Source organism: Ursus maritimus, unplaced genomic scaffold, assembly GCF_017311325.1.
Source record: "Ursus maritimus isolate PB19 unplaced genomic scaffold, ASM1731132v1 scaffold_12, whole genome shotgun sequence".
In the NCBI taxonomy this organism is placed as follows: domain Eukaryota; kingdom Metazoa; phylum Chordata; class Mammalia; order Carnivora; family Ursidae; genus Ursus; species Ursus maritimus.
This window is the reverse complement of record NW_024423564.1, coordinates 54340864-54367004: the sequence shown is the minus strand read 5'-3', so window position 1 is coordinate 54367004 and position 26141 is coordinate 54340864. Positions and strand designations below refer to the sequence as shown.

General features: G+C 41.9%; 1 protein-coding gene across 1 annotated transcript in view; it reads left to right on the top strand.

The window, feature by feature from the left end:
• Positions 1-26141, top strand: part of NFIA (nuclear factor I A) — a 178206-nt gene that overhangs the window by 25873 nt on the left and 126192 nt on the right. The gene's annotated exons all lie outside the window — the stretch shown is intronic.

Here is a 26141-nt window from a genome sequence, read left to right as displayed (position 1 = left end):
GGTCGATCATTCCCCAACAGGATGTTTTATTTTTTGTGTTTAGTCTTCATCCATAGTAACAATTAGAATGGATGCAACAAAAATAAAGTATGCAGACCTTGTGACCCATCTTGTAATCAGCACACATTAATTTTGGGGCAGGAAAATCTAGCTGCATATTAGTTTTATTAGATGTTCCCAAACATTTTATTGCAATATTTTGGAAAAAAACATCTGCAAACAAACCTAAGTTTTCAATGTGTTTCCTATTCAATACATATTTTGTTTTTGAAGGATTAATTAAGCCGTATGTTTATAATTCTTTAGTTCTTAATGCATCAAAATGCTGCCTTTTGGGAAAACCATGTCAGCGTAGGAAGATTATTCTTTTCCCCAACAACGTGTTCCCAGAAAGGGGGATGAATCTTTAGCACCCTCGCTACCCACCCCCAAATGTTCTCCAAACTTTAAAACACTCTTAAAAGTTCAAACCATTACTCTTCATTTGGTTCTGGTGATATTGAAATAAGTTTCTTCTCGGGCACCCGGGTGGCACAGTCGGTTAAGTGTCTGACCCTTGATTTTTGCTCAGGTTGTGGTCTCAGGGTCGTGAGATCAAGCCCCGTGTCGGCTTCATGCTCAGTGGGGAGTCTGCTCAAGATTCTCGCTCTCCTCTCCCTCTGCGCCTCCCCCACCCCCGTGCTCTTGCTGTCTTTCTGTAAAATAAATAAATAAATCTTAAAAAAAGTAGTTTTTTTCTATTACAATGATCACAGTTGCTACCATTGAGTGACTAAAATGAGTTGAGCACTGTGTATGCTTTTCATCTTCCTTAATTCCCTTTTTATAGATGAGGAGACTGAGGCTCAGAGATGTCAAATACCTTATACAAGTCAATGGCTACTAAGCAGCAGAACCACTCCTTCCTTCCACACTCAACAAATATTCACTGAGTGCCTGCTTTGTGCCAGAAACCTTTTCAGTTACGTAGGATACTCAGCAAATAAAGTACCTAAACTCCTTGCCCACCAAGGAGCTTACATTCCAGTTGATGAAGACAGAGAATCAAAATACAATGTAGTGTTGCCAGGTGGTGAGAAGGGCTGTGGAGAAAAATGAGCAAAAGGAAGAGAAAGAGGGGGTCAGGGGTAGTTTGCGTTCTGAAAAAGATGGCCACAGATGGGTTAACTGAGAAGTTGACATTTGGACAACACCCTGAGGGAGGTGAGGGAGTGGGACATGCAGATATGTGGGGGAAGAGTAGGGTAGATGGGGCGCGGTGAGTGAGGAGGGGTGCAGAAGGGGTGGGGCGGCGGCACAGGTCCTGCAGGACAGTGGTTCTTAAACTTGAACGGCACCAGAATCACTTGAAAGTCTTGTTAAAGATTTCATTCATTCATTCATTCATTCATGAGAGAGAAGGAGAGCGCACAGGTGCGCAAGCAGGGGGAGGGGCAGAGTGAGGGAGAGACTCTCAAGCAGACTCAGCACTGAGCCTGGAGCTCAACACAGGGCTCAGTCTCATGACCCTGAGATGGTGACCTGAGCCAAAATCAAGCGCAGGATGCTCAACCGACTGAGCCACCCAGGCATCCTTGCAAGTCTTGTCAAAGCACACATTGCTGAGCACTTCTCCTAGAGTTTCTGATTCAGAAGTTTGCGTTTCTCCCAAGGTTCCAGGTGTTGCTGACGCTGCTAGTCCGGGGATCACACTGAGATCCATGCGGCCGTTGTAAGAGTCTGGCTTTTCCTGTCAATTGCCTGGATGATGTTAGCCGGTTGGGAGTACAAGAGGGGCAGGTCTGTGTGCTTCTGAGAGCACAGCGTGGGAGATGAGGGCAGAAGAAGGGAACCTGATTAGGGCGCTACACAGCCATCCAGGTGAGAGGTCATGGTGACATCAGTAAACTATGTTATCTCCATTCTGAGTCTATTTGAGGTTGTCCTCTAAAGCCGAACATTCTGAGCATTAGTTGCATTTAACCTAGAATTCCTTTGGTTACATCTTTAGCTTGAATAAGTGTATGAATTCCTCTTCACAGAGCTGCTGGTCTGCAAGTCTGTGAAAAGGACAGAAAAGGTGGGGAGCTCAGAGTTGAGATACTTTTCCAAAAGAGCTGACAAGGCTCCGCCTGGGAACATGGAACTTTCTAAAGAGATCCTTGTGGGGGCGATGGGGATGCCAGTGAGGATGGTGGGTTGGAGGGAACCCGAAGTTGGCCTTCAGCTTCTTGCCACTCTGTCTATGAGCTGATCCTTGGTAGCACGGGGAAGGCAGACGTTCCCGGTGTCTCAGGAAATGGTGTTGGTGCTGCTGCACGGGCTCCTGGAGACACCAGATCTGTGAGGGTCAAATAAGGAAAGAGAGAACTGAAACGTGACGCCGCCTTTGCTTCCTTCCTGATACACACAGTGAGGGAAGCAGTGAGGGAAAAGAAGGTTGAACTTGGAGCCACCAGCCTCCAATTAATAATCGTGTGACTTGGGCCAGGACCCCGAATCTCATCTGCAAATGGGAATAACAGCCCGCTGCAGGGCTCGAGCGAGGACACTCATCAAATGTTAGTTGTAGCTGTCATTCTTATCACAGTGAAATTTAAGGAGATTTCCATCAGCTTTTCAAACCCGACATTTTATGGTCCCTTACCAAGATTCACACTACACACAAAAATGGCACAGTGTCACATACAACTAGGGATAGAGGGGGAGACAGTGGAAATGCCATGGATGCTCAAATGCGTGGTGTTCACTGGAGAGGGAGGAACTGTAGCCCCCGTGAAGGAAAGAGGAGGAAGAGAAGACAGGTGGAAAGCAGAGATATGGTGGAGAACGGGAAGGAGACATGTTAAGATAAAGAACCAGAAAAGGCAACATAAAAGAAGAGGGGAATGAGAAAGAATGACAAGGTGGGAAGCATGAAAGTGCTTAGCAGGGCAGGGCGTAACCCAGAGGCCGTCATTACCTTGCCCACCCGGCATCAAGGCAGATGTCCCTTCTGGAGCCTCCGTGACGCACAGGATGGCCATTGGCTGGTGCTGCAGAAGTGTCTGCAGAAAACAGCAAGACAGAGCTCGGAGAAGTTGCAAGTTAGACTCTGGAGACTACTTAGGTGTGGTGTCTGTGACATGTAGACTTACGGAGTCTGGTCTCCACGCAGACCTCTTGGGCAGATTAGCTGAGAACCCGCACAGTTTTTAACCAGTCCCCACGTAAGCACGCGAGGACCAGGGTTCTTTCCTCTGCACATCCTGGGGCTGAGCCCTGTGTGACCCGCTCCTCCAGCGGATGGAAATGACAAAGACAACCACCGGCATCCCTTCAGGGCCCACCCTCTTATTAGCGCTCAGATGGGCAGTGTTAGTTGCATTTAGCCAATGAAGACTGTGAGGCTTGGTTTGTAAAGGGGTATGGGAGTTCAAACCTGGACACTGGCCCTAAAGGACTATCTTTCTATTAGCAAGAAATTGTCTTCTGATGGTTTTCAGGAACTCATTATTCAGCCTTTTAGCCTCTCTCAGTTCTCTGGCTCTCTGCCTGCCTGCCTTTTGGCTCTTTCACCCTTACAGCCTGGAATTGTTCTTGAATAGAAACGGTAGGATTTGGTGTACAATTTCTTTTTTCCCTCCGCCGTTGTTTCTAGAGTGCTTTCTCCCCGTCATCCAGCCCTTCTTTACCACTTCGCCTTATTGCGTACTTACGTTACCCACACAGTGACCTTGGCCCCCGAATCACCTGGTTTGTGGCGGTTCTTCGCTGGCCCCACCCCACCTCTCAAACACGGACTGCCCACATTCTGGCCCGGGAGCCCCGGAGGAGTTGTCCCGTGGGATCGGCAGGTCCACGCACAACTGAGCGTTGTCCGCATCTCCTCAAGCCACGCAAAATTCCTGGGCTGTAAGGAAAGTCGGCCGATGCCAAAGTTCAGGAAGCACTCTGCCCCTAGTGTGCCTTTCCAGGCATCATACTTTTCTTTTTTTTCTTCTTTATAGTTTTATTTATTTATTTGACAGAGAGAGAGAGAGCACAAGTGGGCAGAGCAGAAGGGAGAGGGAGAAGCAGAATCCCCACTGAGCAGGGAGCCCAAAGCCGGGCTCGATCCCAGGACCCGGGATCATGACCCGAGCCGAAGGCAGACGCCTAACCAACTGAGCCACCCAGGAGCCCCGCATCATCCTTTTCTCACTCATCTCATCTTCATCTACCACACCTGGCATGCTACCGTACACACAGAAGTTCAGAAAGTATTCGGGTGTTTCATGGAGAGTAGCCTGCCCATTGCAGACCAAAGCCATGTCTTTAGGAAAGACCTCTGGTGGAGTGGTGTGCACACAGGAGGCTTTGTGCATTCTACCATAACCACACCGCAATCCAACTCCAGAAAATGTTGATTTTTTTTTTTTTAACCATAATGAAAATCAGTCACCTGGATAAACGTGTTGAGTGATCAAGTGAATCGGCCTTGAATCTATGAAGAATCATTTCCAGTATCCAGGGATGATCGTGCTTCCTTTGTGTGTCTCTATGAAGTTACTCTGGAGTAATACCACTGGGAGTGTTTCCCTAGCACAGCGAAGCTGGCAGTTGAGTCACCTGTTTGTGATAGCTAAACTTTTATGAACCCTTAGCAGATCCATTTGCGGGCATCTTTTAAAGACTCCAGATTTTCCCGAGCCTTTTGTGGTAATAGCTGATGCATCGGAAGTAGAACTGGGAGCTATTCTTTGTCAAGAGTTAGAAAATATAGGCAGTCTTGTCTTCCCTATAAATGTGAGTTGTTGTTGTTGTTGTTATTATTATGTCAGCAGCGAAGTGCTCCCCGGAGGACGGAGATACGGCATCACAGAGAGAGCGCGCCTTGCTGTGGAAATGGGCAGTAGGAGTAGGATGATATTATCTCGTGGTAATGAATTTACCTTTATGACAGATCATTATCCCCTTCTGGAACTAAACCGGATGAAGGACAAGTCTAGCAGAATAACCTAGTGGTACTTGGAATTTATTGGCTTTAAATTCTTAAGCTGGAAAAATGCAATAGCAACCAGGTTATCTCTATATGAATGTTGCAGAGGGGGACAGAGATGAAGGAAGTCACATTTTCTTGCCTGTAATGGTAGAAAGCAGGTGGTAGTGAAAGTCTTTAACAAAACAATGAATGCAGTTTCTCATATGCTCTGCCATTTTAGTGCTTGGGTCAAAGAATTAAATGAGTAGAAAAAAAAACATAGGACATCATCATCATCATTGGTAATAAAAATTACTGGAGGTCTCACTGAGTGTTACACTCTAGGAAAAGAGCGAAGATTTATTTTTAAAATGAATGAGAGGAGATTCCCCTCCCGGGTGTGTATAATCCGAGGTCGTGCTGTAACGGTTGTATGTAACATGGGGCCGTCGTGTATTAGTGAGCTGTTGGGGTTAATAAGTTGTAGTTTTGCATGGAGGCAAGCTGTGGTATAATGAGACAGGCGTCCCAATGGGACGAAGGTAGGCTTAAAATCATTTCGGTCTACATCCTGGCTTTGTCCTTTACTTAGGGTGGTGACCTCAAGCAGATCACTTCAGCTTTCTGTCTTAGTTTTCCCAGTTAGGAAGCAAAGAAGTCAACACCTGACTCACAGTTTTCTGTGTGCTTTAGAGTCAAGTACCTAGTGAGTCTTCAGTAAGTGATCTTTGTTGGCGTTCCTGCCATTGTTGTTGATGCTGTTACTGTCTGGATTCGGGAGCCCTGGTGGCGACCCCCTATGCTAGATTCCAAGTAAGACCCACACCTAATTATTTTGAGTGATTGAAAATCAATGTCAAATCCAGCATTGCTACGGGAGCCATAAGGAATCCATCCCATTGCTTCAGTAATCCTCACTGCAGGGCCGCCTCTCAGAAGAGACAGAGACCAACACTCTATGGAGGTTTCCTCATCTTCCTCTTCTTTCCTGTAATTTTCATCCGAGCTCTAATACTCCGTACATCATGCTAACTGTTTGGAGCCCAACACCAAACAGTCCGAACAGAGAGGCTTTGCCAGAGTTGAATGCAGAGAGACCACCGAGCCATGTTCCCTACCTGTATTTACTCTGGTGAATCTTGGAATCTTGATCTCCTCCTTCAGTGTCAATATCCATTATCTTTCATTTTTGGCAAAATGTGAGCACCTCCTCCCTATCACCTCATCAAAAAAAGCTCCCTGACCCACAAATCTATATATGATTCTTCCTTCCTTAAATCTTTTCATGTTTCTGGGCAAGTTTCTCTCTTTCCCTCCTTCCATTTTTTTTTTTCTCTTGCTTTCAACCATGAGAGAGAAAAACAGAAAAATTCACACGAGGGCTTATGTATGTAAAGACTTGGTTAGAAGTTCCACTCAGTTCAAGGAGTGAAAGAACCTCGGAAGTACAGAAATCGAGGTGAATGTTTCCTTCTTCTTTTCTATTTGGTAGCGCGATGGCACAAAATAGAAGCAATTGCTTCTCTTTTACTTTTTAATAAAGTGGAAACTTGTTTTTCAATCCGTTTGCTTGGAATACGGGAGAATACCTAGAGAGTTTTACCCACAGCAAAGATCTTCTACAAAGTAAGACCCAGTTGGAGTTGCTCCGTCGAGATGTATCTCGGGTGAAATGTTAACCAGTTGAGCACATTTTTGTGTTTGAGAAATCTCTGTCGTGTGCTGGGCCGGTGGCCACAGTATCTGGTAGTGTAGATGTGGTGTTAGACTTGAACAGGTCTGTCACGGCAAGTTTTAAGATCATGGTGCAACAAAAGGAAAAGACCACTGGAAATGGGGCAGCTCAACCTCCTTCTGGTTAGAGCTGTCAATTTTACTGTTGGTCCGATCTCATTACTACAAGCCTGCTACCTTTCAGGAGCTCTGCACTGCTTCCGCCAGGCTCAGATGGAGGGGGGGGTATTGCTGCTTTGGGGTGTTGGAAGTCAGTAGAGGTTTCCCTCCTTGTCAAAATGCATGAGGAGGAAGCGTCTTATTGCCCTTTAGTGTATGGTGGACAAAGCAAGGGGGAGTTAGGGATGCTAGGTATCTTGTAACGCTCTGGGTAGTCCTGCCTGATAAAGATTGGTTTTGCCCAGGTTGCCAGTAGTGTCCCCAGTAAGTATGGGCCCACCAGACCCTTCAGTCGCATCAGCGTTCCCAGCTCCTGGCTCCAGGCCTCGCCAGCATATGGGCCACCTGCTCTCTTTTCTTCCTCTTTTTTCTCCTTTCTTCTTTCTCCTCCCCTCCCCTGCCCACCTCCCTCCCTCCCTGCTATCCTTTCTTTCTTCCTTCCTTCCCCTGAATCTCATATACCTCCTTCGGGAGACAATACAAGTGTCCCCGCCTCAGCGAGGCCTTCCAGACATCCCCACATATTCTTAGGGGCTACTTCCTCTGTGCTTGCTTTGCCCTTTGGGAGACAGGACTCCATCATGGGAGTGATCCACTCACTGCATGATGTTTCCACTGTTCTGTGCCTGGCCACCTGCAGGCCCTCAGTAAGTTTCCGTGAAATGAATGGGTGAATAGTAGGTGTTTGGTTAGTATTGCATTGCATTTTCTGAAAGTAATTAAAAATACACGTACTATGCTGGAGTTAAGTAAAAATTTGGGCACTGCTTCTCAGCTTCAGCACTGTTTACACTTTGGGTAGGATGCTTTCTTCATCTGGGTCACTGTCCTGTGCGTTGTGAGACGTTTAGTGGCACCCTGGCCTCTAGATGCCAGGAGCACCCCTCCCCACTTGTGACAACCAAAAATATATCCAAATATTGCCAAGTATCAGCTGAAGGTAAAATCACTCCGAATTGAGAACCACTGGATTAAGGTAAAGGAAGAACTAACATGCGTTATATTCCATTTAATAAGCAAAGTGTACCTATCATGTGGCATCAATAGTTCATTAATCCACATAGTAAACGCATACAGAGCTCTCCCCAAATTATTGGGCTGTGTGGTCTTAACTGTTAATTCTTGAGTATTCTATGAACATCCGCTACTGGCAGAATTTCAGTATTATAAAATCACAGAGCAACCTCTCTGATGCTTGAAGCCCCTCCGTACACAGCGAAGAGCCGTTTGGAATCACCGTGAATGTCTTAGGTACCTAAACATAGCATCAGAAATATTAGGAAATGGTACCCACTACATTGGCCTTCCATGTCCACAGCCTTTGCCAGGTACCGTGCTTGGGTTTGTGAATGATTTCATTTAATTCTCCACTCCAGCAGTAGAATAAGAAATTGAGGACCAAAGTGGTTACACAGTTTGCCCAAGGTCCTCAGCCCTTAAGGAGAAAAAATTGGGATCTGAGTGCATGTCTGCTTGGTAGCAAGACCTAGGCTCTTCCATGCTGCCCACCTCTTAGATGAATTTTTTTACCCAGTGGGAAATAGAAGTTGCCCACTTCTGTCTAAAGGTTGGCAGCCATCAAGGTGTGGAGAGACATTTGTTATCCTTTCTGTGCAGCAACATCTGTGCTCCTTATATCACTGGCAAGTTAATAAATATCTGATAACGATTAGCCCAGTTATGTAGATTTATGAGTATACAGTTGCAGCACAACTTATACTGTGGGTGTTGGGAGGTAGAGTTCATGGAGGTAGGGCCATGGCCAACCAAGAGATTTATAATCCCCCTCATCTTTTGTCTACACCAGGCCTTTGTGTGCATGTCTACATCTCTTAATGGGGTCTCAGATGAAAACACAGGTATCAGCATTACCATGGTTCTTTGTAAACAATTCTTGATTACCCGATTTGATTGGCAAAGCCAGATGAGTTTTCAAATTGTGGTTCTTAGTGGCATTCTGTAATTCACTTCTGACCCCCTCCCCAACACTTTGATTTGAAAAAAAATTCAAATTGGGATTTCTTTATAGTAAGATTAATTTTATACAGAGTTTCATTTGATGAACAAAAAAATAAAACCTTTTTAATAATTCTGTTCCCCATGTGTTCACTCACAATTTCCACTATTAAGTTGGTATAACTTTAAGTTTGCACATACGAACAAAAATACTGTAAATTAAGTAGAAGGCAAGGATGGATCAAAACCATATGTTTGGGGAAGAAGTGGGGGAGAAGTCGTGTTGAAGGATACAAATTGTTTTGAGAGAGCGTAGTTTTAGTGGTATTGATATGGAAGAAGTAACCTTCCCACAGTGTTGTTTGGTGAGGATACTTCCCTTGGAGTTATAAAACTGAATTTCAGTTGGGGTAGAATCTACTACGTCCATCATCTGGTGGGAAAAATGTAGTGTAGTTAGATCTGTATATATGTATATTGTATATATACAGGGATTTGTATATATGTATATTGTATATATACAGGGATTTGTACATATGTATATTGATGTCAATACTGGTTCTCGTGATCTTAGCATCATCTCCTGAGCCCTTCCTCAGTGCCTGGGCCTCTGGAGTAAATACTCTTGTCCATGCCCTTAGAGACAGTGCCACAGGTAAGAACATGGATTCATCGGTTAGATTGCTTGATCTGAAATCCCATCTCTACCAATGACGCTTTGTACGATCTTGACTTAGTTGCTCAGACTGTCCGTGCCTTGGTTGTCTCATGTGTCAAACGAGGACATCCTAGTGCCGACCTCATAGCACTTTGAAGATTAGAGGAACATAACACAGGAAAAGGCTGAGAAGAATAGCTGGCACAGTGAGTATTCAGCAAACGTTAGGGTTGTCACTTTATTCTTATTCTTATACCCACAAAGAGGCCATGCCACTTTCCTCCATTCCTCGATGCTAATCCTGCTGGTGACTGGGGATTGCTCGTCCAGGAAGCCTTCCCTAACCCTCCTAGACTTTGTGCCCTCAGAGCCCGCTTCCACTCACAGAGCTGTATCGTGTTGGATGACAATTGTCCCTATACTTGACCTTCTTCCCCAACCAGATTGTAAGCTCCTGAAGGTCAAGGAGGTGCACCCTGATGCCTCCCATAGTGCCTGGAACAGAATAGGTGTTCAACAGATGTTTTTTGGATACATTAATAAAAGTTTAGTTAACTTACTCAAGACCGCAAAATTGAACAAGAGCCATGTCTGACTTACAAAAATAAATAATAAGCTGTAGAATATATTCGCCTAATAATAATAGATTAAATTATGACTCAGGACTGGCTATTACTTATGGAATATTGTCCAAATTTATTGCATCCAATTTGGGCCCCATCATCCATTATTGCTATCATCTAGCGTAAGCACTCGCTGTCTCCCCTCCCCCAACATATGCGCTTGGCTCGCTGGCCGTAGGAACATCCTTGCTGATCCCTGCAAGTGCGTCTCACATTTTCATCTTCTCCTCTCGGGCAGTCATCAATATTTATTGAGCCTACAGTGAAGAGGTTTGTGGTGCTCTAAGGATACAGACATGAAATCAAAACATGGTGACATTTGAATTGGGTCTTGCAGGGGTGAATCAAGTCTTCTCGCTAGTTCTTTAAAGGGTGTTTTTGCTAGACTATGAGCCCTTGAGGACAGGGGATAAGTCGCTATTTGTTCCAAGTTTGTATGTGTATTACTTCGCTCATAGGTTGGCATCAACAGATGTTTGTTGACTGAATGAATCAGGCTATAGAGAAAACTTGAAGTTTATAGTTAGAGCACCTTTGCTTCTCCCTCACCCTCTCGATGGTGGTTGGAGCCTCAGAATTGGCCATTGAGCTTACTGACATTTTCAAACGATTTACTGTAGAATAGAGCAGAATGCTGTTGGCTTCCCCAGCTGTGTCCAGAAGGGCTCCATGTTCAAATTAGCTACAAATCATGCCCCTCGTGGTGTTGTTGCTAATGGCAACACTGAAGGCCAGAAGTGCCTATGTTCGTGAAAAATATTTTATTTCAAGTGCTCCTGTTTACCTCTGACAAAAAAAAAGTGCTTTTCCTCTGTCTCAATCTTTGAGCAAGTAAACTAAATTAATCACACATACACATGCATGTACACGCATGCATCCATGCACACGGGTTCTCACCTGGTCTGTGACCATTCTACAACCTGGGAAGATTTTATAGATTTCCTAGTGTGAAGGATAGAAATTGAGCAATTGGTGATCACAAAATAGAAGGACTTCAGTGCGACCTGGCACTGGGTAGCTGCCCTTGGCTCTTACTTTTGGAAGAATGACAGGTATTCAATAAAGTATCAGAGTGATTAGAGAAAAAAAAATGAGAGTGAGCTGGAGGAGCTGCCCTTCTTCTGAACAAGCAGCTGAGACAAAGGCATTCATTTTAATTCCTGGTTGGTTGTCAATGTGCAGCCCGTTGCTTAGTTTTGTTTCCTGTTTATTTTCAGAGTGTTGTTGGTTTGGTTTCGGCAATAAGGACTTGGGTTATGTTGGCTCTGTGTCTCTTCTTATTTCACCTGCGTCCTTTCATTGAGAGCAGAGAGCAGAATGAATATTTCCTTTCAAGCTTTACATGTTATTTTCTATCTCTGCGGAGTCTGTAGACCTTCAGATCCACAATGATGTTGTGAACAAAATACTACTTATGGGATTCCCAAGAGCTTATTAACATTGAGCATATCTTCTCAGCAACAAGAGGAGGCCAGGGAGTCTCGGCCAACTTGTTCACATACATGTACAGACTGATGAGCCAATATCTGAAACCAAGACTCTTCCAGAAAGTCCAAAATGTGTATTTTGTTTTTACAGACCATATGTATGAGCCCCCCCCCCGCAACAAAATAAAACAGAAGGTAGAGAAGTTCAAATAGAACTAATTTTTAAAAATCAACTTCTAACTATACTATCTGAACTCGATACTTGGGTAAGGGTGAAGGAGAGAGGGCGTGACTGAGGTTGAAGAGGAATTTGGAAAGAATTGTAATAATCTGGCTTGTAAGAATTTGCATTCTAATTATGGAGACAATAAGCCAGTTGTGGGCAGAATTGCGTGGTATTAAATACCTAATGAAATCCATAAGAACAGTGTTCTACACCAGGCAGTGTTTTTCACCAAGGGACCCCTTCTGGAGGGGTGTTCAGAATGTGTGAGGACGCTCTTGGACAAGGAGGGGATATTGCTGGAAGTCAGTGGTGGAGGTGAGGATGCCGAGTGTCCTATAGCATACAGGGGAGGTCTGAACATGGGAAGGAGTCCCGCCTCAAAATGCTGTGGCTTTGATGAGAAACATGGAAGAAATTCCGAGAACTGCAGTGCTCTGACTTTGCTAAAGCTGAGTGTAAGATGTACTTGCTCCATTCTGTGAGTCAAACAAAGATTCTGTTCCCTAAAATGAAGGAAATGGCCTGCATCATAAAGTGCTTCAGTGATCAAAGTCAGTAAAGTGAAACATGTCGATCATTCTCCTGCCTAAAAGGGCAAATTCTTTTAGCATTGATTTAAAGCAGTAAGGAATCAAGACCCTTTCTTTAATGATGCTTTCTGATGGCTCTCCGTTTATATTGAGGTGAGGAGCTAAAATGTGGAGGCCCTGGACTCGAGAGTAGTTCATCTCAAAACAGTATTTCTATATTTAATGTTAATATTGCTTATGTTGTATGTGTTTTTATGTGACCCAAAGTATTTTCACATTTTAAAAAAATTAAATAGTTTTCATTTGAAAAATACTGAAAAACAAAATTAGATTTCTAAATACCTATTTTCTAGAACAGGCGGCATGCATTTAGTTGCCAAGAAGAATTTTTAGCACACTGAAGTCTTTAATAATAAAGGCCAAAAAGAATAAACAAAACAAAACAAAAAACCCAGCCACTTTTAAATTTCCTCTTTCTCTAAATATGCCTATACATTGTTTATTGAGAAATTAGATAAAATTTGATCAGTTGAAAAACAAATTGACCTAGGGTTCATTTCTAGGTGTATCTACAGTTATCACCCCCAAAATGTAAGGCCGAAATTTGTGTCTCCATATGTAGGCCAATGCTTGGCCCATTTGGATGGCCACTGTGCATTTAAAGAATAGATTTACATTTAAAATTATGTCAGGAATTATAAATAATTATGTTTTTATAAACATACTTGTAAATAAGTATAGAACTTGATTTCTAAAATTTAACTCTGTTTCTTAAAATGAGGGATCCTAAGTACTGTTATGTCTCACTTTAGAAAAACCTAAGAAATGCCAGAGGACTTGCTTTTAATGATAAGCTTTGTGTTACTTGCTTTAGAAAATACTTTTATTTTGACTCAAAAATTCACTCAAAATTACATTGTCAACATTGTTGTTTATATACACAACTTTTCTGTGAACAGCTACGTTATCGAGTACTCCATGTCAGAAGAACATTGTTATTCCTACCTGTTGTTTCTTCCTGAAGTTTCCTACAGAATTCAAGATCTAAGATATAAACACTATATTCATTATTTATAAGAGTAGCTACTGTTTTTTGCACACATTCTGTGTCTTAGGTTCTTTGCTAAGCATTCTAAGCGCATTCTCTCACTGTTCCTAACAAACCATTAGTTCCATTTTACAGATGAGAAAACTGACACTTAGGATATTTAGGTCCCTAATTTCCCTACTACTGTCTGTCCTGCTATAGTATTTGTAAATAATACCTTGCAAATACAGTTTTGAAGGACAAGATAAATGAACCTGTTGAGATATTAATCCCTTTATAAGAGAAAAGAAATACATTGCAGGTTTGCCTTGATTTTTACTTGCCTAGAGCTTTTGGTTTTTCTGATCACAAATGACTAAAAACTATGAAACTGAATGTGTTTGATAATTTTTTATTTTAAATTAGATACGTAACTTTCTTGAAGTCCAAAAGTAAGCGTGGAGAAGCTTGCTCAGTGAGGCAGAAGCAGCTTCATTTTGAGCAAACTTTCATAAGCGGTGGTAATAACTTGCTGAGAAGAATGGACACTGGCAGGCTGAATCCTTGGTTGCAAGCTGACACTTTGAGGGAATGTTCTTAGCAAAACACTCACTTCAACGGAAATTAGGTCAGCCTTCTGGAACATTTATCATGTATACCTGTCACCAGCAAGACCCAGTCCTTAAAGTGAACTGAGATCACAAGCCATGGTCCCTTCTGCTCTGTGTTGCAAAGGGCGCTCCAAACCAATAGTTCTACAAATATCTGAGCTTGGCAGAAACTCCCACAAAGCCAAAGCCAAGGCTCATATAGTTGCTGTGGGAATTGAATTCCTTAATACTCTGTTTATAGAATTTTGAAACGGCAAATGGATTTGGTCTGTTCTGAAAAACAATCCGTCCCATGGCTTGTTTGGAATATCATCTAGAGTCGCTATAGAAGGATGTAAGCGGACAACCCGGGTCTGATTAGGAAGCCAGTTTCACCAGTCTCTGTTTGTCCCATACCACCCAGCCAGGTCGGTTTTCTGCCTGACTCAAGGTATTATTTGCATTTCAAAGAAAGGCCACCTCCTACGGAAGCTAAGGAGTTGCTCAGTTGACATAGAAACTAGAGTAGTTAGCAAAATCCAGAGCTGGAGGAGTTAGCAAAATCTGGAGCAATCGCAGTTAAGACAGAGTGTTTGGTAAAACCAAAACAACGCAAATGAGTCATAACCCAGTGTCCTTTCAGTAATCATGTGGCATCATCCTGGTGGTTCCAGAGCCGTGTCAGCAAGTGTGAGTGTCGTAGGGAGGAACTGGAGACTGTGCGTCTGTCAGTTGAGGAGCTTTGCGGCTCAATGAGTGTCACCCATTGAGAGTCTTGCGGATTGAAAAGCCCACGTTCAGCAAGCAGTCAAATCTCTCTGTCCGCTGGGCTGAGTTACCTTCTCTGTGAAAGGAAATAACCTTCTTCATATGCTCTTGTTGGGTACACACACCTGTAGACCGCACTAAAAAATTGCTAATGAATATGTGAAATTGGTTGAAGAAAAAGATACGATTATTGAATGTGTGTGTAAGAATCTACGTGTGGAACTCAAGAAGAATGAAAAGAATGGGAAAAAATCAGTATTTCCTCTCCATGCCTCTTTGTCGTACGTGGGGTGAGGACCCACCACGTGGTCTACGCCGTCCAAATGGTGGAATTAAAAAGGTGAGAAAGATACAGTTCGCTCTCACTGAGCTCTCATTTGGTTGTGCGCGTGTGCACGTGTGTGTCTGTGCGTGACACACCCTTAAACAAAAGATAATCATACCCTGTGAGAGACGCCACAGAAGTTATTTTGAAACTCAGGAGAGGAACTCAAGAACGTAAAGAAGTTTTGTCTGTGAAGTAGGTTGTAAAACAAACTTTGGTTTTGAACCGTATCCCTAAGAAGGACGGGCCTGTTAACATAGGAAAGCCCAGAACACTTGAGGGGCTGAAGAGGAGAGTGGCTATGGAAGACATCTACCGATGATTTCTTGCTGGAAGAATTAAAAGAAAAAAAAAAACCCCAACTTTCATTATCACACCCTATTAAGCCAGGACCAGGAAACAATTTCTAATCAGCACTCCGATCTGGGCAGAGATTGTGCGGTCCTTTGTATCGGGCCTCGGATCCGTGTTCTCTATTCACACATGCTCACTTCCAGCTGTTGTCATTGAAATCCCACATAATCTTTCAAGGTCAAAGGGCAGTCACCCATGGCTGCTGCAGTTAAAAGGTTATGCTGATTTCTGTTGTCAAATATTGGCCCTTTTCTCTTCCAATCACTCCCATTCTACTTTTTTTAACAAGAAAAATCCAGCCTAGAATTGTATTACATGACTTTAAAGTCTTAAAAGTGTTTCTCCATTGTGCTAACATGACATGGCCTGAACAGTGTAATTCATTCTGTTATATTCACAAAGAATTTTCTGGTACTTCTAAAATACTTTGTGTTTGTACTAAGCCAGCAAACTTCAAAGTATAGTGGCCCACACGTTTTGTGGCATGCTGTAGTATCTGCAGAAATGTGTAGTATAGAGTCTATAATTTAATAAACGCTGCGAATTATGGCATCGGTAATTAAGTAATTGCCGGATAAGAGAGCAAGAATTGTACGAAGCAAGTGACTTAAAAAGATGAAAGCTCTTCGTCTTTTGTGGTTCTAAACATTAAGTAATTTTATTATGTATTTGGAAAGCGACATCTACCTGTTTGTAATTTTCTTTTGCTTCTTGTAGTCTTGGACAGGAATGGCAAGGATTCTTTTAGAATACATTGCTCCAACTCATCGATGATTTCCTTTCCGTGCTTGGTGAACTAACATCAGCGTCTTAAAATTAGCACATGGCCCCTGGTCATCTTCCTTCCTTGTCATTGCACGCGTCCTCAGGTGGTTTATCAAGCAGGGCTCTCTGTAATGTTTCACAACCATGTGAATTAAACCTAAAAACGAAGAACAGGACAATGCACATTGAAGGGTTTTTTGCTGTTTTACGTCCATAATCCAGGGTAGCCTTCGGGTGATCCAGTTTCATGTCTGTTTCAATTAAGGTAATCAGTTTCCGATGTATTCGGAGAATAAATTTCCTTATTTTTTCTCCAGTATGCGTAAGAGTTCATAAACAGAAACTGAAGCTGTTACAAAGAGTTTGATCTGTTTGTAGATTACCAGTTATTACTGTCCAAGTTTAGAGAAAACTTTGATTCAGGACAAAAAAACAATAAAGTTGCTTAAATAAACCCGTTAGTTCAAAACCAGGTTAATTAAAAAATCCTTTAAAAAAGTACTAGTAAGTCCATTAAGAAACAACAAAATTAATCTTAAAATATTTATAAAATGCTAATTTTATCATGCTAATGATACTGGAGTTTACTTCTGGTAACATGAAGCAAATTAAAAAAAAATTTTTTTTATGGTGCTCCAAAAAGCATTCTGTAAAGCAAGTGTTTCTCTGTTCTCGTACACAACTAATTTGTAATTGGGTCTACTTGCGAAGTACCTATTTCTGCTTATGCGAGCCCTTAGAAATGTATGATTCTAAATGTTTAGGGACAGTGGGGAAATTAATTTGTTGACATGACAAAACTATGAAAGAAAGGATATTTAGCCTAAAGGAGAGAAAATTAGGGGCCGAGGGACTATCATCAAATACTTGAAATGTAACAAAATAGAAGAGAGATTAGATTTATTCTGGCCTGTTCCAGAAGATAAAATTGAGGTAAAGAAGAGAAGTTACAGGAAGGCAAGCATATTAAAGGAATTATTATTTTTTAAATCAAACTTCATTACTTTATTAAAATCCTTTGTTACAACACAACGATGATTACTGTTACTAGAAGATCGTTAAGATCTCTTCACTTCCATTTCATTCCATGTTGTTGTGCATTCAATGTTTCTAAACATGCAAATAAGTAAAAATCGTTTTTCATTTTTTATTTAGATGTTTTGCTATCTGTTAGACATCATCCTTTAATTAAGTGCTTAATCCTTGTAAATTCAAACTCATAAACCCTCTTTATGTGAAGCCACTGAGCAATCAAATTTAATGAAATACTACTCTTCCCTTATTAAGTGCAGGAATTGGTGAAAAGATGTGATAAGGCCTTTGGGTCAGACTGAATAAATCAAGTCTCTGGTATTATATGTGATGAATAAAAATACAATAATGTTTATTATATGAAGAGAACTAAATGAACCTGTATTCTAATCCTAAATTCTGCCGCTAGCTGTGTGACTTTCATCAAGTCACTTAACCTCTCTGAGCATAAGCTTCCTTTTCTATAAAATCAGACTATGGCCAACTACACAGAGTTGCAGCAGGAATTAGAGTTAATATGTCCAAAGTGCACAGCACAGTGCCAAACACATAAATGCCAGAAAAAGAAAAGCTACACTTTTGATAGAAATTAGTACTATCTAGAGAGCTTCTGGGGGTAAATTTTTCAGATAGGTAGCCTGCCTTTATAGCACCTGTTACTGGCTTGATCCATTTTCCTAATGTAGATGTGTTAGAATGATTGCAAGTAAAGGTGTGGAGTGTCCTTGGGCCTCGCATGAAAGTGTGAATTTACTCAAAGAGTTCACATTCTACTTTCCCCTCAGCACATTGGTACATAAGCCAAATGGGGAAGATAGGAAAGGGAGCAAAACAATCTCTCTGAAGAATGATGTTTGCCAAAAACAAATGGTATCCTTGTCAAGTTATTTGGGAAATCATGAGTTAAATAATATTAAGAAACTTTGGGGTGCCTGGGTGGCTCAGTCAGTTAAGGGTCTGCCTTCAGCTCAGGTCAGAGGATCGAGCCTGCGGCTGGGCTCCCTACTCAGCAGAGAATCTGCTTCTCCCTTTACCCCTCCTCCCTGCTTGTGTACTCTCTCTCTCAAATAAATAAATAAATAAATAAATAAATAAATAAATAAATAAATAAAATCTTTAAAAAAATTTAAAAATAACATTAAGAAACTGTATTTATTGCAGGAACTCTCAGAGGCTTTGACATGTAAATATTTTTTGTCCTTCTCCAAGGGTGGGTGTGATGGTGTTTTCTGAATTTATTTTACTATGGAAATCTTTATTTTACATATATTTGTGTCTTTGTTTTTATTTGCTTGTTGTGGGGCATTTAGGGGGACTATTGTACATCACGCATTTGGGGGAAGCACTGCTACGAATTCTAATGTGGAGGCTAGAGCATATCAAAATTTGGAGACTAGCAAGTGGGACATCCTGGCTGCCACATATAGAGTATATATTTAGGTAGCATTGGAAATACACCTTAAATGCTGGAAAGGTGTATTAGAGGACAGATTTTGAAGGGCTTTAAATAGCTGGCAAAGAAATCTAAACTTAATTCTCAAAGAAATCATGAAAGACTCATGGCTTTTTTTTTATCAGACAAAAGACACCAACCATCCCTCCATTCTCTCCCTACTGTGTTAGTAGATTAACGTGGAGAGAAAATGCCTAGCAGGCATCACAAATTTATGTGCCTACAGGGGCCTTACAGATCATTACATAAATGAAATGTAATAAAGAGTGTTGGGGAGTGTGGCACATTTTTAAGCTCATGTCCAGTTTAAAAACATCCATAGTTTTAAAAAAAATCAGTACTGTGCCAGCCAAGCAAAATATATTGGCAGACTGGAATTGGTCTGTGGGCTGCTAATTCGTGACATTTTAGATTCTAAAGGGAAAGGTTGGCACTTATGTTGGTTAAGGTAAGTAGTAGGCTGCTGTAACAAAGAGAAAAAAATACAGTGGTTTAAAGTACAGTAAAATCTTTTTCTTTTTGGTAACTTTTCCAGATAGGCAGGCTAAGTTGGCAGGGTGGTTCTTCTTCACATTGTCATTCAGGGTCCCGCGCTTTCTCTGTCCTACTGTTCTGCTGTCCCATGGGCACTGTCTTTGTCTTCATGGTCGAAACTGTTCTAGTCCATAAAAAGAGGAAGAAGAGTGCCTAGGGCAGGAATTTCTTTTCAAGCAGGTCAGGTAGAAGTTGATTGTATCACTTCCCTTCACTCCTGAAAGAGGCTGGGACTTTTGGTCTTTGCTGCCAATCATGGATACGTATGGACAACCAGCAGACTGGGCTCAGGACATTGCCATAGTCTCCGCTATAGTCTTTCCCAGAAAGATCTTATAAAAAGACCCAATTTCAGATTCATTACTGAAAATTTCGGTGTAAACATCTTTCTAAACTGGGAATGTCTTGCGCTCCCTCTCCCAACAATAAAGACCTTGCACTATGTTTTGCCGAATCCCCAGGGCCTAGGACTGTGCTTGTCACATAATAGGCATCCAGTAAATATTTGATGAACGAAAGCAGTAAACCAAATATTGACTTTATGGATATGGCGGAATAAACAAGCTAAAAACACAGATTAAGTACCTGTATTGAATAATAAATACCTGAGCAGAGCAGGGAAATTGGGGGCAACAAGAAAAGGAATCAGCAGTACTTAAGTCCCACGACACATACTTCTAAAATCTCTTCTTGACTCCTCCTCCTTTTCAGCTAAGACTTCGCTATTCCCATACTAGAGACCATTCCTTGATGTGTTGTGATAAACCAGGATGACAATTATAACCAATTATAAAGTACAGGTGCATTTATGACACCTCTTTTCACCTGAGAATCTCAAAACACCTCTTTCATATTATTAGTTGACAAATATCATTTCTTTGTTTTCCAAATTCTCGGACACAACTTTCTAGATATAGAAGTATTATAGCCATATCGCCGGTCCAGCAATGTATGTCAGTCTTTTAATGCTTACTGTAAGCAGACTACCGAACGAAAGTCCACCATTGTAAAGATTAATCACACAAACAGAACATCTATGTTATTTTTATTGCTACTGCATTCTTTTTAGTATCTGTCCGAATTTTTGGCATTTGTTGTAATATTAGGAATTATTCTAAAAACAAATAATATCCCATTATCAATGAGTGACAGAATAAATAGTCAATGTATAGTCATTAAAAATGGGACCAAAATTTTAGAATGTGGCCTTAATGGACCACCCCATCTTTTAAAAACCTGTTTTCTAAGATATTGAAAATTAAGAGGACAGCAGTAAGGCATCCCTGGAGGTAAGCTACTAATAATTTCCGTTGTGCTTTAGAAGGCTACTAAAGCCAGGGATCCCAAGTCACTCATCTGGATCACGAAATAAATATTTATTACACACCTAGACCAAGTGATTGTGCTGGGCCCTGTGGACGGTGCGGGGTCATGAGATAGAGCCGTGCCCTTGCCGGCTTTGTTGTAGGAGGGCAGGGCTAACACAGATAAACAAAGAGGTCCCACAGAAGGCAGACAGAGGTAGACGAGCAGAGCAGAAGTTCTACTCAACAGTGTTGACGGGGCACACCTAAAACGTATGGGCTGCGGGGAAAGGGAAAAGAGAAGGAGCCACGTTCCCTTTCCTCAGGTGGCGCACAAGCCGATGGGACGTTTGTGCAAGGAGAAATTAAAATTCCAAGGAGCAGTGTGATTAAGGTAGGCTTTTCTTTAGAAGGATGAGCATGTGAATTCTGTGAGAGCAGCGTCCTCAGGACTTAACGCAGAGCCCGCACATCACAGGCCCTGTCCCGTACTTGTGGGAGATAAGTGCACGAGAACAAGGGACCCGTTTTCCTTTCGAGTAGCTCAGACACATAAGCACAGAAAGGCCTGGTCATTGGCTTGGCTCTTCCTGGCGATGGAACCTTATTTACCAAGGGGAGAATAGAATAGAGATGCATGCTTGCTTGCTTGCTTGCTTTTTTTTTTTTTTTTTTTTATGAAATGACCTGCGTGTTGCAGTTTGGCTGGATCCTCATAAGCCGGATGAGATTTGATCATTTAGAGCTGAGAGCTCTTTGCTCTCCCAACAAGGACAAACAAAAATACCATCGAGTGTGTCAGTGCGCCTCCTCGAATAGGCCCTCTGCTTCATGGACACTCAAACTGCCCCTCAAGGCCAACCCTCAGATGGTTTGTCCCAAGCTGTTACTTCCCCTCGACCTCTGAACAGTTCTGCAAGGTTACCTGTCTCTCCGCAAATCGAACTTTTTTCCTTCCCTGCTGTTTGAGAGGTAGATAGATGTTCAACCCGTTCGTGAGATGAGATTTGGTTCCCATATAATGACATTTTCTGTAATAACTGCTGATATCATCGAGGTAAAGAGAACTGCTTTTCCTAACCACCCATAAAAGAATTTGGCTTTTTATGTTTCTGCCTCTCTTAGAAGGCCTCATCTCCCCACTGTGAGTACGATGGACTCCAGGGTATTGAAATCTGTACTCTAATTGGAAATTCATTGAACATGATTTCAATGAATGAACTTTTTTAGCCATTTTATATCAAATGAGAAAGGATCTGTTCCTCCTTTCAAACTACGATACAGTTGCTCTTGAATGGTAGCTCAGAACTGGAGAGACATCACCGTGAAATCTGGGTGTTCAGCCAAGGCATACTCAACAAAACTATGTTTTGCACTCATTTCTTTTCTTTCTTTCTTTTTTTTTTTTTAATATTTTATTTATTTATTTAACAGAGAGAGACAGCCAGCGAGAGAAGGAACACAAGCAGGGGGAGTGGGAGAGAAAGAAGCAGGCTCCCAGCGGAAGAGCCTGACGTGGGGCTCGATCCCAGAACTCCGGGATCACGGCCTGAGCTGAAGGCAGACGCTTAACGACTGAGCCACTCAGTCGCCCCTGCAATCATTTCTGAGAGGCTGTATTCAAAATGTAAATCTTGGGGCCTTTCAAGGATGTTTAATCAGCTTTCCAACTGAGGATCTTTTCATGTGAGCACTGAAGTTCAGAGTTACTGAAATTGACCTTTTTTTGGTTTTCTTTTCCATTTTTCTCTCTCATCTTGCAATAAAGTAGAACACCCAGATTAGTGTTATTTCCCTGAAAGTCATTTTTATGATTTGGTTTGTGTTAGCAAGAATGAAATATTAATCTGCTCAAGTTTGCTTAGTAATTACATTAGACGTGTCACTTTTTCCATCATTTCTTAAGTTTCATTTCTCATTGCTTTCTTCCTCTCGAGTTCACCAGTGGGTTTCCAAATAATTGGTGAAGGAACAAAACCAGTTTCGTAGTCCCTTAAAGTTACATGAAGTGTTTACATGTACCTTTCCCCGGGGACACATTACAGATGAGATGGTCACATCAGGACTTATGAAATCATTCTACTTTTTATTGTAATTTTTCTGATTATGGTACAGTTACATATAGTCCACCTTCTAAATTACATGCATTCTGCTAAAGTCAGCCTGAGGGAACAGGTTGCCCAGAGGACAAGAAGGATCCAATCATGATTTTTACAGTGACTTTGTTGGGATCACACAAGATCCTAATTTAAGCTTGGGACTAGACTCTTTTTTTGGGGGGGGGGCTTATGTCCTTTAAATCATGCTGCGCTTTAATTCTGTCTTAGTCCACCAACATAGGAACCACAATCACAATAGGACAACCCCTCAGGCATTTCTCATCAGAGAACCTGATGTCACCTTCTTGATTGGGACCTCCATTCTAAATGGATTGTCTTTTCAGTCCTTGTCCTGTTTAGTCTGGAGGGACCATTTGGGTTGTTCACTTTAATAGTTTTTAGATGTACATTGGCTCCATTTGAGTTCAAACTGTATTGCTAGAGATGAGAGAGAGGGAGAAAGAGACAAAAATAAAGTTCTGTCAACATTTCTATAAAAAGGAAAATAAACATCCTTGAGCCCAAATTGGGTTGTGTTCCCTTAGAGACACCCCTGGAGTGCTTACTGCGTAACAGGCACTGTATTAGGACCTGGAGGCACAGAAGATGTTCTTTCTCAAAGGGCTCACAGCCTAATATGAGAAAAAGACAAAATTACAGTTCAGTGTGCTGGGTCCTAGATTAGACGTATACTCCATACACCTGGTCAGTATTGAAAAAAGACAAAAGAGTCTTTGCCAGCGGTGCAGGTAACCAAAGAAGGCTTTTGATAGAATGACATCAAAACTGAGTCCTAAAGGACGAGTAGGAAGTTGGCCAAGCAAAGAGCTGGAAGGACAGAGACATTCCAGGAAGAGCAAACAGTGTGGAGAGAGGAGTGAACCAGGACCATGGTGAAGCAGGTATGCCCTTAGGCCCATGGCGTAAGGCCGGAGAGGGAAAGAAGAGATTTAAAAGAAAAAAAATTAATAAGCGGGAATGCCTGGATGCCTCAGTCAGCTGGGCATCTGCCTTCAGCTCAGGTCATAATCTCAGGGTGCTAGGATTGAGTCCTGCTTTGGGCTCCTTGCTCAGCGGGGAGCCTGCTTCTCCCTCTGCCTGCTTCTCCTTCAGTCTGCCACTTCCCCTGCTTGTGCTCTCTCTCTTTCTCTGACAAATAAATCTTAAAAAAAAAAAAAAATGAGCATAGGGTGGAAAATAGAGGCTATGTCAAGGTGGTATGCCATGTGATGGAATTTGTACTGTTCCCCAAACTCTGTGGGGCTCTTGCAAGATTTCTGACAGGGCAGTGAGCTCTGAACACATTGGATTTATCTCGGATTCTCCAGCACCTCACTCTTTACTACCACAGGGCCTTTGCACACACTAATCCCACTGCGTGAAGAGCTCTTTCCTCCTCTTCTCCTGGCTCTCTCCTTAGTATCTTTCAAATGTCAGCTCTTAAGAGAAACCTTCACTGACCACTCTTTCTAAAGTGTTTCCTAATTATTTTCTTCATTTCATTTACACCATTTATAATTTTTAAATAATTCATTTGTTTTATGTGTAAATTCCCTGAAAGTGGGAACTGTATCTTGAACCCCTAGTGCTCAATAAACATTTGTTGACTAAATGGCTAAGCCTTCAGACCTGTCTGTTAGTGAGACAGCTCCGGCTGTAGAGTAGGCAGTGGACTAAGGAGAAGCCAGGACTGAAAATAGAAAACATAGTTAGGAGGCTGCCCCATCAGAATGGTGAGAATTGGGAAGAGCCTGAGCCACAGACCTAGGGAGGGGGTCAAGGGGGGGGAATGGAGATGTACTTGGAGTCAAGAAATAGTAAAAAATGGAGTCAGTGAGGATTAGCTGGATGTGGGTTTTTGTAAGAAGCAGGAGTTAGAGATGGCACCAAAACATAAAAAACAAGATGGTGGTGGATGGTTCACTGAAGTAGGGAATTCCATAGCATCAGAACAGGTTTTGGGAGGAGAAGAAAATGAGCTTGGCATTAGACATGTTGAGTCTGAGGATACCCATGGCTATCTGGGTAGAAATCCTGAGAATATTGAGAGAGCTCTTGGCAAAAGACAAAGATTTGAGAGTCATTGGCCTATAGAGTCGTCCATCCACTCATTCAACAAATACTCTCTTACTAACTGCTTTTCGCAGGCATTAAACACAGTGGTGAATGAAACAAACGTTATTCTAGTTTTCACAAATATCAGAGTCAAGACTGGTAACTGATACCGTGGAAGCAGAGGAAGTAACTAGGAAATTTGTGCAATTGAGCACAAACCCTGGAGAAACCACATCTAAGAGGTGGACAGAAGAGGAGGGGCAATCCAGAGGTGATACTGGAATGAATGCACGCAGGTGTTTCCCCCTCCCGAGTCCTTGCACCACACTAAACTTAGTTTTCAAATACAGTGTTTTTGGCGGTGCGATTGAAGTACATGTGTTCACATTCACTCTGTACAGAAATTCCTGTGAAGTTGTCCTTAAAGTAAGGGATTTCAAAGGTTGGAACTGAAGCAAGTATCGGCCCACAAGCAAGAGCCGCAGACAGCAATGAACAAGAGCTGGAATCAACCCCGAGTTTCCCATCAACTAGGCATTTCCTTGCTCTCGCTAGATGTGTTTTAAGTCGAACTTCATGAGTGCTGTGGTTGGATTTCCTTTGTAATAGTCTGTGGGATTAATGTGGTGTCAACGTCACAATAGAAAGAGATGTTAGAGTCGGTTTTGCCAAGACCACTTTAGAGAATTTTTATTTATTTGCTTATTTTTATTTCTTAGGTCTCTTTATCCAAGAGACAACACCTCAGGCGCTTACCAAATTAAAGTCGTCCAAAGACCTGGGCGGGGGTTGCTTTGAGAGGTGAAGTTTCTTAAGCACGTCTTCAAATGAAAGTTTGCCATTTTACTTTATAGAACAATTTATAGGGATGCCTGGGTGGCCCAGTCGGTTAAGCATCTGCCTTCGGCTCAGGTCTCAATCCCCAGGGTCCTGGGATCGAGTCCTGCATCCAGCTCCTTGCTCAGTGAGGAGCTTGTTTCTCCTTCTGCCTGCTGCTCTGCCTGTTTTTGCTCTCTCTGACAAATAAATAAAATCTTTTTAAAAAAGCAATTTATAGTTACTGCACGTTCTAAAAATTAGAGCGGTTTTATCTAAAGTATCATAGATTATATTTGATATAAAAATTAACTGAAAAAATAAATTCAGCAAAAAAAATCTTTCTTAATTCTAATGCAACCAGAAAAAGAATAATTTGTAGGTACCTTTATAATTCTCCAAAACATAGTGATTTTGTTGCATGTGTTTATTTGTGTGACATTTAATGAATCTATTGGTGTGTAAACTAAACCATAGGTAAATTTGCCTCCCCTTAGTGGTGGGCAAAATCTGTTTTTTGTCAGTAACATAAATCCTATTTGTGGACTATTTGTTATATATTCAGATTGACCTGTTTTCTTTTGTTGCATTTCTTAAAAGTATGTTTCTTTTTTCAAAGAAGAGTTATTTTAAAAATCCCTTCGGCCAGCTTCTCCTTTGGCCCTACTTTTAAAGGAGGTGATTATGCTATAGACACGTCTCAACTAGATTTGATCTATCTGCGACTCAGAATCAGAAAACTTGAGAAGCAGAGAAGGAAACGACATATCCTAAATTACGTATTC